Source organism: Hemicordylus capensis, chromosome 2, assembly GCF_027244095.1.
Source record: "Hemicordylus capensis ecotype Gifberg chromosome 2, rHemCap1.1.pri, whole genome shotgun sequence".
NCBI lineage: Eukaryota > Metazoa > Chordata > Lepidosauria > Squamata > Cordylidae > Hemicordylus > Hemicordylus capensis.
Window position 1 is genome coordinate 28,192,801 of NC_069658.1, and position 15,345 is coordinate 28,208,145.

Below are 15,345 nucleotides of genomic sequence, written 5' to 3' on the forward strand. Positions count from 1 at the left end.
CTTGTAAAAACATTCTTTTAAATGTTGTTAAAAGCATAATAAAAACAGACATTTCGGCGTCAGACGAAGGCCTCAGTGTTGTTCCTGATGAAGATGAATATGATGAATATTTATAAACCGGTTTTCCAACAAAGGTTCCCAAAGTGGTTTACATAGAGAAATAAAAATAAAAATGTCTCCCCATCCCTAAAGGGCTCACAATCTAAAACGAACAAAAAAAGTAAGACAGACCCCAGCAACAGCCACTGGAGGGATGCTGTGCTGGGGATAGATAGGGCCAGTTGCTCCACCCCTGCTAAATAAAAAGAACCACCACTTTAAAAAGGTGTCTCTTTGCTCAGCCATCAGCTAATGCTAAAAGTGTTAACAAAAGCAAGGTGAAGTGTGCCGTTGATTCGGTGTCGATTCCTGGCACCCAGGAAGCCCTGTGGTTGTCTTTGGTAGAATACAGGAGGGGGTTACCATTGCCATCTCCCATGCAGTATGAGATGATGCCTTTCAGCATCTTCCTTTATATCTGCTGCCTGATATACCTGTAGATACCAGCAGGGATTTGAACCGGCAACCTTGTGCTTGCTAGGCAAGTCCTTTCCCAGTGCGCCATTAGGTGGCTAAGAGTGTTAACAAGGCAACCCGAAAAGGGACAAGAATGGGGACCAGAGAAAGGCAGTGATTTACTGGGTCAGAGATAAGAAAACGAAGCCTGCCGCTGGTAAACAGTTGGAGCTCAGGCCAACAGCAGTGTGAAAAGCTGCTGACTGGGCATGTTGTCCTGTTGTGAGCTTTGTGAGTGATCTTGTTACCCATAATGTTAAGCTTAAAAAGAAAAAAAGAACAAAGTTCAATTGACCCATACTTCCAATTCTATATATGCAAAAAACAAAACAAAACAAGCCCTTTAAACAGCTGCGAAAGAACTTCAAATATGTGCAGTTAATATACCCTGGGTTTTAAAGGATTCTGGGTTTTAAAAAGGATTAAGGCCAGATTGAGTTTCTTTGTTAATTTGTTAGCTGAACTTTGTCCTTTATACTTCAGTGCCAAGACTGTCTGTGAGATTAAGGCCTACTGTCTGGTTCAGCTAATACATGATTATTTTGTGGCATGGATTATGATTTCTACATGATTTTTCTTCTTGCAAATAATTCATTTGGGGTAGTACAGCTAGTAAGAGTGTTGGGTCTGAAGGTAGAAAAAATCAGGTCCAAATAGCTGCTCAGGTAAGAAACAGAGTGGGTGGCCTTGAGCAAATTACTGAGGACATTATTTATTAACCGCATTTTTACCCCACAACTTTTCCCAAGAGCTCAGCATAGAGTCCACAATTCTCCCCACCGCCAACTATGTTATGCTGACAAAAATCCTGTGAGGTAGGTTAAGCTGAAAGATAATGACTGGACCAAGGTTACCCAAAGAGCTCCCTGGATGCGTGGATCTCCCTGGTCCTAGTCCGACACTCTAACCACTTTGCAACACTGTGAGCTAAGTTATTGGAGGTAAGGGATATGAAGGTGTGAGTTGGTCAAGGGCAGGGTGAAGACTGTGGAGAAAATTGCTGGTTGTGAATTAATAATAATAATAATAATAATAATAATAATAATAATAATAATAATATAGTTATTAACTCTCTCTCTCTCTCTCTCTCTCTCTCTCTCTCTCTCTCTCTCTGATATATATATCAACAATATGGTGAGACGTAACTTTAATAAATCTATACCGGATCGGTCGTCGCCCAGGTCAACAAGGACTGTGCCAGGTACTGGAGTCGCTGGACATCTGGTGGCAAGTGGGCTACAGGACTCAGGATCTTCAGTTGAGCAACCAGGGCTGGAGACTGCAGGGTTACTGGAAGAAACATTGCTTAACCAAAAAAATATATATGAAAAATGCTAACAAGGAAATAATGATCTGCTATTACAAGTCTAGGTAATTAGAACCCTAGGTGCAATTCCAAAACAACTTGAAGAGCACCTCAACACTATAGGGGCCACAGAAATCACCACCAGCCAACTACAAAAAGCAACTTTACTGGGAACAGCCTATATTCTGCAACAATATCTATAATAATAACAATACTAATAACAAAATTCAGCCATCCCAGGTCCTTGGGAAGGACTCAATGTCTGGATAAAACAAACCAGTCAATAACACCTGTCCAACTGTGTAAACAAGAAATAATAATACCCAGCAACTATCCTGTCCACCTTACACAGATTGGAACTGGCCTGCTGGTATGGGTGCAGACTTGCCCTTTTCTCTTCTTAGCCACTGGAGCAAGTAACTGGTGTCCTTCTCCGTCTCTGGGCCTGGGTATTTCACTGGCCTCCTGAAGACCAATGAGATACCAGGGAAGGAGGTATCATATCATGTGGTATCACATGGGGGTCTTTCTCACGATGAAGTGTGAGGCTGGCCGGATGGGTGGGGATGAAGTCGTGGAAAGCTTACATCCTCCACAGATGATCATTCTGTTGGTGCTGGGTGCGCAGATCATGCGCCCAGATGCTCCGCTGCTGCCCTTGGCAGTGTGGAATCACAGGGGGCGGGATTTGTCATCTGGGCCCCTGGAAATCCAGTGTGTGGTGCATTGTGGGGATCCCCCCGACAACGGGTGGGCGCCTGTCAGTGTTTCAGTGCCAGCTGAAAGCAGCTGGCATTGACACAAGGTCAGGTAAATGGAGTTGAAGAACACTCACTCCCTTAACCTCATTTAAGAGTCTGGCTCCCTAGGCAAAGTGAAGGAGGCAGGAAAAGATATGCAACCCAACTCAAACCTCTGGTCCTGAGAGGTTTGTGGTGGGATGGTTGAGTGTGGGTCACTGCTCCTGCAGGATTGGACCCCATCCCCATAATCAGTGAATGTTTTGTATTGTATTTTCTATTTTCTATCGTAATTGTTTTGTATTCTTTTATGTGCTGTCATTGGGTTTTTTAAACTATTGTGTTGTTGTGAGCCATCCAAGGAACAATTTGTTATGGGGTGGCTAACAAAGTTTGTTATTATTATTATTATTATTATTATTATTATTATTATTATTATTATTATTAATAATCAGTGGACCACCTAATCAGCTGTTGTAAAAAGATCACACAGACTGACTACAAACAAAGGCATGACAAGGTAGCAGGGATGATACACTGGAACATCTGCAAAAAATACAAGCTACCTGGAGCCAAAAATTGGTGGGACCATAAAATTGAAAAAGTGGTAGAAAATGAAGATGTAAAAATATTATGGGACTTCCGACTACAAACAGACAAACATCTGCCACACAATACACCAGATATAACTTTAGTCGAGAAGAAAGAAAAACAAGTTAAAATAATCGACATAGCAATACCAGGGGATAGCAGAATAGAAGAAAAAGAAATAGAAAAAATCACCAAATACAAAGATCTACAAACTGAAATTGAAAGGCTGTGGCAGAAAAAGACCCAAATAATCCCAGTGGTCATTGGCGCCCTGGGTGCAGTTCCAAAAGACCTTGAAGAGCACCTCAACACCATAGGGGCCACAGAAATCACGATCAGCCAATCACAAAAAGCAGCTTTACTGGGAACAGCCTATATTCTGCGACGATATCTATAACAATTGACAATAAAATTCAGCCATCCCAGGTCCTTGGGAAGGACTCGATGTCTGGATAAAACAAACCAGTCAATAACACCTGTCTGACTGTGTAAACAAGAAACAATAATAATTTTTCTTACCTGCAACTCACCTGCCGGTTTGTTGGCTGAGCTCAGAGGGGATTACGGGCTATCCCTGACATTTTTTATTTGATTTTTGCCATCACCTGTGTTGACAGTGGCAGCCTCCTGGTAGATGCAATCTTGAATAACCACAATAGCCCAAGGATGGTGCTTTTTAAAAACAATTTTTAAAAAGCATTTGAAAACCCACCTCTTCATCCAAGCTTTTTCAGTTCTTTAAATTTTTAAGGTTTTAATTTGTGGGTGATTTTTAAATTGTTAAATTGTTTTAAGTTTTTGTATATGTTTTAACTTGTTTTATGCTATTGTTAGCCGCCCAGAGATGAAAGTTTGGGGCGGTGTACAAATCTGATTAATAATAAATAAATAAATGTGTGCTTTTGCTGGATTAATCCTCCTCTACCCCAACATGTATGTATATATTATTTAGTTACTTCTATCTCAGATTTCTGCTTTATTTCTAAAGCCCCCAAGGCAATGCCATCGTAAAAAATCAGAAAACAAATGACAACAAGCATGATCATTAAAGAAGAAAGAAGAAAGAAACAGCAGCTGGAGCACAGAAAACATCTCAGAGTAAATAAACAACAAATCACCCACCAGTGCTGAATGCCGGCTGAAATAACAAGCATCTCCAGACAGCGCTGAGACACCATCAAAGAGGGAGTCATGGCAGGGAGTTCAGAATCCCGGATTCTGTCACAGAAAAAGCCCTCTCAAATGTCATATCCAACCTCTCTGCGAGTGTGTTGGGATGTGCAAAAGGGCCTTCCCCTATGACCTGGGTGGACAGCAGGTTCAGGTGGGAGGAGGCGGTACTCTGTAGAGGAGGTGGGAATAAACACATTTTAATACTGAAATGTGCTATATAAAGAACAAGAAAAAATTATGTATTTGAAGAGAGGATCTGTTTCAGGGAATTTGGAAGAATTTCTTAGAGTTATAAGCATTGTGAAGGTTGCCTCAAGTGGTGCCTTTTGATACTGCAGGCTGAGCTCCCATCTCCTTTCCCCCCATCCCTTCCTTTTTATTATTATTATTTATTATTTATTACATGTATAAACCGCCCCATCCAGAGCTCTGGGCGGTGTACAACAACTTTTTAAAAGATATAAAAACACACAATTCAATACACAGTGCTAAAAACAATATAAATACAATTCAAAAACAATTAAAACCACTTAAAACCAATTAAAATGCTTTAAGAAAACAACAACACTTTACAAGCCTTGGAAGGCCAGGCCAAACAAATACATTTTTAGGGCTCTCTTAAAGGCCGATAGAGAGCCTAAACTGCAGATATCCGCCAGGAGTGCATTCCATAGACCAGGAGCAGCTACAGAAAAGGCGCGGTTCTGAGTCGCCACCAGACATACCGGTGGTAACTGGAGACGGAGCTCTCCAGATGACCTCAACGAGTGATGGGGATCATACAGAAGAAGGCGCTCTCTAAGGCACTTTCTCTTGTTGTGCTTTGTTTTGTGAAGGGAAGGCATTGATATTGAGATTATTTGTTTATGTTTAGATGAGGGCTTAAGCTGAGATTATTTACTTTTACATTTATATTCTGCTCTTCCTCCAAGGAGCCCAGAGCAGTATATATGGTTATGTTTATTCTCACAACAACCCTGTGTGGTAGGCTAGGCTGAGAAGGAAGTTACTGGCTTAGAGTCACCCAGTGAGACTCTCCACACAAGCAGTGTGGAGAGCCTAACTGGGCTCTGCGGGGACAGTGGGCTTAGTCATGTGGGCGGATTGGCCATCCACATGACTACCGGCTTTGTCACGGAGCCACTAGGGGCGGTATTCGGCCCCGGAAGTTCAAGAATGCCCCACGCAAGTGCCCGGGGCATTCTGGGGAGACCTCTGCAGCTGGGAGGTTTGTTGGAGTCTCCCAGTTGGGGGTCTCCTCATGAGTCACCACGGCTCAGAGCCGTGCCGTGGCAACTCACAGTCGCCAAAATGGGGTTAGCGGAGTGCTCACTCCGCTAACCTCAATTAAGGGGGGGGGAGACTTAAGAGGGCTAACCGCCGGAAGCCACATGTCTCCTGGCAGTTCTCACGACTGTAGGAAAGTGGGCTGGGCTCCCTTATCCTGCTTTCCTGCAGTCGTGAGAATAGCCTCAGTGAGTTTCCATGGTTGAACAGGGATATCAGGGCAGGATTAAGCTAGTGTGGGGCCTGTAGCATATGTTATGAAGGGGCCCCAAATAAAAAAAAATGCACATAAATATTAAAACATAAATTATTTACTTGCATAGTAAAGTAATTCAATTTTTTCATTTGCCTAGTGCCCCCCACCAACCACCCCATGCCTCCACTCAGCTGAGCCAGCCAGTCAACAAACTTTGCAAAACACACACACACACTTTTGCGACTCCTGACCATGGGTTCTCCTTTGGAGTTATTTTCACAAAGAGAAAGGGGGTGGGGAACAAAAGTCTGAATGTTTAAATTAAAAGGTTCTCAGGAATTCTGTACTTTGAGAAATCTGAACCTATTAGCAATTTTGGCACACAACAGTGGATGTTTGATTCCAATGTGTGCAGAACATACTGGATCCCAGCAGCCATCACATTAAAAGGCCCATTTGACAATATTAAGAATATATGTTTAACCTCTTGTGCAAGCCTGACAGGAAAGCAGATGTATATTTAAAATAGTTGATGCATTGCAAATGAATGTGATTATGATGAGGCGCATTAGCAACTTCCATGAAAACAGAAGTATCCAAAAGACAATCTTTTGGCAGGAGACACAGCCTCTTTCAATCTAAATTACACTAACATGCTTAATATTAAAAGGAGGAAATGCACAAATCACTCAGTGCAACCCTAAGCATGTTTACTCAGAAGTAAGTCCCACTGAACTCAATGAGCCTTACACTCTAGTAAGTGTGCTTAGGTTTGCAGCCTCCGTTTATCTTTGGACATTTTCAACGGGCATCCCAATGGAAAGCTAATGAAGTTGGCAACGCAGCAGTAGTTATTTCAGTTCTAGAGGAGAGGAAAGGAGCTCACCTTAAATTTGGCAGTTCCTTGAAAAGCAATGATCACAAATTCCCTCCCAACAGCACTAGATACTAAAGGAGGATATAAGTGACCTTACCCAACAAGACCGTGATATAAGCTCCCCTCAATTGATCCACTAAACTTTGAAACTCCTCTTGCCGTGCATCTGAGTTACTTCCGGCTTTCTTTTTCCTCTTAAAGGTACACGTTCTCATTGTTTATCTTTACCCTCTCCCAGTCAGTCGGGAAACGCTGGCAACATTCAACTAGCATCTTCTTTAGCTTCCTTTCTTCCGCCCGGCATTAATAGTTAGTTGTTTTTTAATCTAAACTGCTTTTATTTCTTTTACTCTCTGTGTGTGTATGTTTTTAAAAACTTTTACAGTTTAAACAAATAAAGACCAACTCCCTGGCGATTAAGTTATCTTTGAGACCCCTTTGCAAGCTATCTGTTCCTATTGTTGTTCTTACTGCTCCCTCCCATGCTGCTTAACATAATAGATAACCCAATCAACACCATGGTGCCAGGAAGACTTTGCTTAAATGCACTCGAGCGAGGCGAGAGAATGGGCAGCAGCAGCCAATGAGGAGAGTCAGCAGAGAGCACCAAATAGAGAGCAAAAGAAGGGGCAGACGTTCAAGCCAGGCGTGCGGGGCCCTAGAAAACGTGGGGCCCGTAGCAAATGCTACATTTGCTACTATGTTAATCTGGCCCTGAGGGATATGAACCCAGGTCTCCCCAGTCCTAGTCTAACACTCTAACCACTATATCACACTGGCTCATTTGTTATTTGAGTGAACAGTTTTAATTAGATGAAAGCCTGAGGTTATATCGATGTATTTATTATTGTTATGGTTGTTATTGTAACCCTAACCCTCTCTGCTAACTGAGCAAAGAGACACCTTTTAAAGTGGTGATTCTCTTATATTTAGCAGAGGGAGAGCAACTGACCCTATCCAACCCCAGCACAGCATCCCTCCAGTGGCTGTTGCTGGTGTCTCCCTTATGTTTCTTTTTAGATTGTGTGAGCCCTTTGGGGAAAAGGATCCATCTTCTTGATGTATTATTTATTTTTCTATCTGAACTGCTTTGAGAACTTTGGTTGAAGAGTGGTACATAATTATTCGTCGTCGTCGTCTCAGTATTATTCTTTTATTGTACACTGCGACTTTTGTTTTGCATACTATTTTATTGTAATATGTCTAATAAATTATTAATGATAAAAAAGAATACTAGCAAATGATGATCTGTGTTTTACTGAAGTATGAATGCTGTTTGTACGTCAACACCAACGCAGCATTCACCGGCTGGACCCTAACTAGTACTTCCACAGTGTAGCTCTCCCCCTTGCTCTCTGAAAATCCGCTCTTGAAGGTCCCTACATTCATATTTTATGGGGGTGAGGGGAGGCATGGGGAGCTGTTGAGGGAAGGCCAATCGGTGGAATGGTTCACGCTTTCACGAATAGAATTTCATACTACCTGGGATCCAACCCACTAAATTTTGGTCATTTGTTGCAATACAGGCATATGTATTTTTCCTATGAATGTGTCCTGTACTATGGTGCAACACACACACACACACACACACACACACACACACACGATGTGAACGAATCGCGATTTGAACCGTGGTTCGAGCACCGTTTCGGAGCACAGCTCAGGAGCTTTAAGAAAGAGGAAGCAGGTCCTTATTTGCTCTCCACTTCCACATGCAACTTCCTGGTAGGCTGATGCACATCACAAGAAACCCTGCATGGCACCAGCATGCACATGGCGCCCATGCATGTGTGGATGCCATGTTCATGCTGGCACCATGAGGGGATTCTTGGGACATACGCCGCCCCAGCAGGAAGCTGCATGGTACGGCAGAGAGCAGCTAAGGACCTGCTTTCCTTTCTTAAAGCTCCTGGGCCCTGCTCCTGAAATGTGTTCAAACTTTGGTTTGAACCACAGTTCATGCGCAGAGAGAGAGAGAGAGAGAGAGAGAGAGAGAACGAGAACGTAGCTTGTGAATGAATCCTAGAAAGCTGTGTTCTGAAATGAATGAAGGATTGGAATCACATGGAAAGTTGAACCAGTAAGCATGAGTGTAAAGCTGGATTCCTTGTGCAATGACCTCTGTTAAAATCTGCATAAAATCTCACAAAGTTAAAGCAAGTGCTATGTATTGCTTGGATGTAGAGACAAGGTATTAGAGCACGGAGAAAGGGTTTTTTGCATAATATATTTATTCAAGTGTGCCACCTAGGGATCTTTTTTGGAACTGCATAAATATGTTGCCTATGAAAGAGTGGTGTTCAACCTTCATATTTCAGGGTACCCTTTCCACATCAATTTGTCTACCCTGGAATCACTTTGCACTTTGCTTTGCAGAAGATTCTGGGGGCTTGGTCTGGGGTGCATGGTCAGTTCATGCAAAGCACTAGCCCTGCTTGGTAGGCTTCATATTTGCCCTGAGTGGTCTCAATGTCACACATTACTGGGAAGGTCAGTAGTGGCCACCTGTCTTTCAGGGAAGCTTCTCAGCCATATTTGAACTGCTCACTGAGGAACCTCTCATAAGCTTTCAAGCAGGATTACACAGAGAACCAGTTTGAAAATGACTTCTATAACATATGGAATTATTCACCTGATAAAGCAAATGTGCACTGCTTGTTTTTTAAAGCGGCGGGGGGGGGTGGGTGGGCTTTTTAAAAAGCCCCCTTTTAAAACAAAACAAAAAACAAAACAAAAAACCAGTCTCCCACTTCCTTTTTGTTGTTGTTGCATTTCCATTGTCAAGCCCCAATATTTCAAGTATGGTTCAGGGAAGGGTGAATTTTGCTAATTTTTGATACGGGGACACATTTCTGAACGTTCTTTTGAGGGGATAGAAATAGGAGAATTTCTGGAAATTTTGGGAAATGCTTAGCAGCAGTGATGTGGGTCACTCTCTCCCTCTCCCCCCCACCCACCTGTTGGCAAAACCTTTGTATGTCTTCCTGGCAGCCAACTTCCACTGGCCACCATTTATTAAAACCTCAAATGCATATGGAATGATGCAAAATCATGACGTTGAGTAATTCGTGGAGCATCCCAAGTAAAAACTGGCAGGCACAGATGGGGCCATAAACGGTCACTTTTTTAAAACCCAGAATCCACTGGGAATTAAATGATGTCACAATGTCACATCATTCCCTAGGCGTTCAGAGTTAAAATGGAGCTAGAGTGCTTCTAGCACAGCTGCTGATATTGCCTGTATGGGGATGGTGTGGAATAGGGAGAAAGGGTGGGAGGGACACTCATACCACTGCTGGTAAGCATCCTGCGAAATTTCCAGAAATTTGAAAAATGCCAAAGAGGTCCCTCCAGTTCTATTGCTTGTAAACAGGGCAACTAAATGGAGGGACCCATCTGGATGAGTGCAACTTTCCTCCATCTTAACCACAGAGCTTGGTTGCTTCCACACTAGCCCTTTTCTCTGGAATTGCTATCTTCTGTTTACTCACTTTTGACAGAGAATTCAGGTGAGATTGGTGAGCAAACACGACATCTTAGAGTTGTCTGTGTGGTCTGCCCATGTTTTTTCAGATCACAACCTTTGCCTGGCATCCTGCCTAACTTATTCAATATTACTACTCAGGAGTTAATCAGAGGCACCTTTTATAGAGTTGATTCACTTATATTTAGCAAGGAGAGCACTGGCCCTATCCAACCCCAGAACAGCAGCCCTCTAGTGGCTGTTGCTGGTGTCTACCTTATGCTTCTTTTAGATTGTGAGCCCTTTGGGGACAGGGGACCATTGTATCCATTTGTTATTTTTCTATATAATCATCTTTTAGAATTTTGGTTGGAAAGCGGCATATGAATATATCTATCTCTATCTCTATCTCTATCTCGATATTGATATAGTAGTAGTAGTAGTAATCATAGGATGTCAGCCTTTGAATTTAGCTATAAAACCTGGTATACCTACCAAATACACAGAACTATATACATGATTACAGCCACCAGGATTCTTTATGATGCTAATTGGTGGTCACAGATACTCCCGACTTTGGATAAGTGGCTATTAAAATCATGGGAGTATGCTTTGATGGCTAAGGTCACCGCCTACTTACGGAACAATTCAGATGAAACATTTGCATCAACTTGGGAACCTTTTATAAATTTTAATATAGTACAAGGCCAACATTCACATCCAAGATTTGGTTTCTTTTAATTGATTGATTGATTTGATTAGCGAATTACTTGTATTTCTACTTTTGGTAATATCCGCTGCAAGGGAGAGGCTTGATGGAAGGGTGGAAGTGGAAGTGGAAGCGTGACAATCTTGGATTGTCACATGTAATATGCCATATGCAGTAGTTGGAAGTTCAGGAGAGGATGATGTAATCATGTTATTGCTTTTAGTTTTTTCTTTCTAAATTAAAAAAAATCTCAAAAAACGGAAAAAAAAGAATTTAGCTATAAAAAGCATTTGCAGTGCCAACCTACCCGGTGCAGTGCTTTTAAAGCCTTCTGTACCTTTGATTATATTCTCCCTCTGGGTGGTGCAGTGGTAGAGAGTGGGTTCAGGGAGGCACCCAAAAGAACAGAGCTGGCGGCTGCCCCTGCTTCCTGTAAGTAGCCTCAACTTCCTCTCTCTCACTTTTCTAGCAATGGCAGACAGTACAGGCGGGACTGGGGGGGACGACAGAGAATGGGTCTGGCAGTGGTGGAGGGTGGGACTGGTGGGGGCAAGTGGGCCATAGCTCTTTCCCTCTCTCTTCCTGCCCTGCTCTGGCTGCTAGGGATGTGCATGGAAACGGTTTTCCCGGTTCAGCTAGAATCTGGACCGGATTCAAGCTGAACTGGTTGGCTCGGGCTTGATCGAGCCGGGCCCAGTCTGGTCCAGCAGTTGAACCATGAGGCGGCTCATGGGGTATACTTGTAAAGGGGAATCGGGAAAGGATTCCATAGTAAGTGCGGGGGGGGGGAGGAAAAAGGTATTATTTACCTTAAAACATACCCTAACCTACAGCCCTAACCTGCAGCGGCGGGGACAGTGGCGGCGGCTCCTCCAACCCCCTAGGCCTCCCAAATGACAGGCCAATCAAGCTGTGGCCCATTCTAGGCCCCTGCCCACATGCACAGCTGCCATTAGAGTGACTTCCACATGTCTGCAGAGGCCGTTTGCATCACCACACAATTTGTGACCACAGTCTGTCACAAATGGGCTGCAGTCTGACTGGCCTGTCGTTTAGGAGGTTTGAGGAGCCACCACCGCCCTCCCTGTCTCCATCTCTGCCACCACCGTTGACTTTTTTTAAAAGGTAAAGAATATATCCCCCCACACACACACACACAATTACTACGGAAAAGCCTTTTACTTTTAAAGGGGAATCCTTGCTGGATTCTCCTTTAGAAGTATACCTGAGCTGGCTCATGAATCAGGGTTTCGAGCTGGGCTTGGCTCGATTCGAACTTGGACCGGCTTCCCTCTTCATGGGGCCAGTTCAGTTCAAGCGCAAGCCTTCCAGCCGAGCTGGCTTGAAGTCGAGCCTGGCTTATTCCAAGTTGGCTCGCACACCCCTACTGGCTGCATCCCTCCCTCCCTTCTGCATGGGCTGCTCATTCACTGAAATAGAGGGTGAACAAGCAAGAAACGACAGTGGAACAGCCTCCTCTTCTTACCCATCTGTGTTCTGCCTCTGGGTGCGGCAGCAGCAGAGATTCCACCTGCGCCACCCAGGAGAAGAGCACATGAGACTCCATGTCATGGGGAGAAATCTTTCCATCATTCAGTACTTGCCTCTGCAGACAAGCACTGAACATGAAGAGGGCAGGGCTATGTGGCTATGGAGCACGTTGGTATAGGTGTGGGCAATTAACCAGCATCCTCCCATTTCCTCTGTACCTGGATTATGCACCCAGATACCCAGATTATGAGCACCTGGTGAAGGCTTCAATGGACCTGGCTTTTGTCTGAGATGGCAGCAAGTAGGCAATTGGCCCATTTGTCTTTCTTACCTCGAGGCATCCTTGGCTGGATGTACCTGCCACCTTCTCTTAGTCACTTGCTGGCTAGCTGTTGGCTCAGGGTCCTATGGTAGTCCTGAGACAAAAAGACCTGTTTTCCTGCATGTGTCTACCAGGGGGCTATACTTACAGGGGGCTGAGGATTCATTTACAAATCTTTACAGCCCTAGTACTTTCTTAGCAATGAGCTTATATTATGCACATATGCACTCATCTTTGAGAAAGCACATATTCTGCACGTGATTTCAGATGTCAGTGTGGGAAATGACTCGTTGTCATCTCTTTGACACTGGGATAAGAACATAGGAAGCTGCCTTATACCAAGTCAGACTTCAGTATTGCCAGAGCTCAGTATTGTCTACCCAGACTGGCAGTGGCTTCTCCAAGATTGTAGGCAGGGGTCTCTCTCAGTCCTATCTTGAAGATGCTAGGGAGGGAACTTGGAACCTTCTGCACGCAAGCAGGCAGGTGCTCTTCCCAGAGCAGCCCCATCCCCTAAGGGGAATATCTTACAATGCTCCCATGTGATCTCCCATTCAAATGCAAACCAGGGCAGACCCTGCTTAGCAAGGGGCACAATTCATGCTTGCTACCACAAGACCAACTCTCCTTCATGACCATAACCATGACCATAATCACATCATCATTGAAGAGTATGTTTCAAAGTCAGTTCGATTTCCGGCCAATAACTAAATGGACTTTTTCCAGTTAGAAAATGGCAGCACAGCATATTCAGCATGGTTCAGGGAAGGATTAATAAAATTTAGGGTATGTGAAGAGACTTCTCTGGTTCACTATTTGCTAATGGCTTACAATCTAGCAATTCCTAGTATTGCTTAGCTGGTTGTCAGTATTAGGACCAGCAGGGAGTTTTAACATGCTGACAAACGGAAAACAGAATGGCCGACATCCTGACTAACATTATGCTTGTGCAACCAACAACGATGCACTCATTCTAGAAGCTTGCGTAGCTACACTAAATCACAGGGATTTTTGGAATTGCGCCATTGCATTCTTGAACAAAATTTCTCTCCAAAACATGAGGTATGCTATATACTGCGCATGTGCAAACATATCTGGGTTAGCGCACCACTAAGCTGGAACACAAGCTCCAGACTTAGCAAAAGTGGCTAGTGCAGCATCCTTGCACAAGCACAGAGTTAGGATGTTGGCCACATGCATGCATGTTAAATTTCCTCCTCCCACTTTAGAAAGGTAACCATCTCAGAAGTAAAGCAGACATAGCAGATGATCTACTCTCTATTAATAGTGCAGTAACCCTATGTGTCCACTAAGTTGCAGTATAATCATTGCAGAAATCCCATGCCACTTTTCGCTCCGAAAGCATACCCTTCGTAGTCTACAACCTAATTCCAGTTAACAACCCACATTTTTACAGTAGTGCCACAAAGGCTTCCAAAAGAAGGTTGGTAAAGTTTAGTAACATGTGGGAACTCACAGAAAAACTCTGGTGTGGCTGCAAAGTGGAATGCCATGAATCATACAATGACTTGACTGTGCACAGAAATTCAGCATGGATTATTAGCTTGACTGGCACTTTGGTATCAGAACATTGTATGAAAAAACCCTGACATGATTATTCAGGGCTGGTTTTTCATCAGGGCAGATGCCTTGTCCAATGCCATATGCTAAATTCTGAATTTCTGTGTTGAAACTATAGACATATGATGTGTTGTGTTCAGGTGATGGATATATGATGTGTTGTGTTCAGTGTGCACAAAATGCACACTGCTCCCTTAAATACAAGCCTCCAGATTCCACCGCTCCTCCTTCTCATAGGCTAGCAGAAACCCTGCAGCAGGCCTGTGTTAGGAGCCCTCTAGGGAGCTGTGTATAATGTGAATAAAACAGTTGTGTTACCAAAACCAGCACAGAGCCTAAATTCACGCTTCAACAGGCAGAACAAGTGATACACACACAGGCCTGAATATAGCCAGCCGTTTGCATTTAAGTCCCTTCTTGTATTGACAATAAAATCAGTTTATTTCTCTGTTTGAAGGCAGTTTTCTTTGCATAGGCTTCTACTACAATAAAGCAATTAAAAGTTATCTGTTTGCAGAAAGCTTCCTTCCTGGCCAAGAATTCCGCTGGATGAGACTATGTTCACCAGGGTTCAGGATCATCCCTCCTGAAGATTTCAGCTGGCCTGGTCAGTTATCAACAACGTGTGTGATTTTTATTTTTATTTTTAAATGGAGCATTAAGTCATATGTGACCCCATCAACAGACTGAAATGGGACAGTCCAGACACAGGTTTACTGCCTTGTCACTAGGAATTTGTTGAAACAAGATGCACAAGATCTAGCCTTTACATTATGTTTGAAGACGCTGCACTAAACCTCCATTTTGGCAAACGTCGTTGTTGTTGTTGTTTGCTATATTCGATTTCTCTTCTGCCCTTCCAAAAATGGCTCAGGACAGTTTACACAGAGAAACAACATACAAAAAAGATGGAACTCTGTCCCCAGAGGGCTCACAATCTAAAAAAAACATAAGATAGATACCAGCAACAATCACTGGAGGGACTGTGCTGGGGATGGATAGGGCCAGTTACTCTCCCCCTGCTAAATAAAGAGAATAACCATGTTAAAAGGTG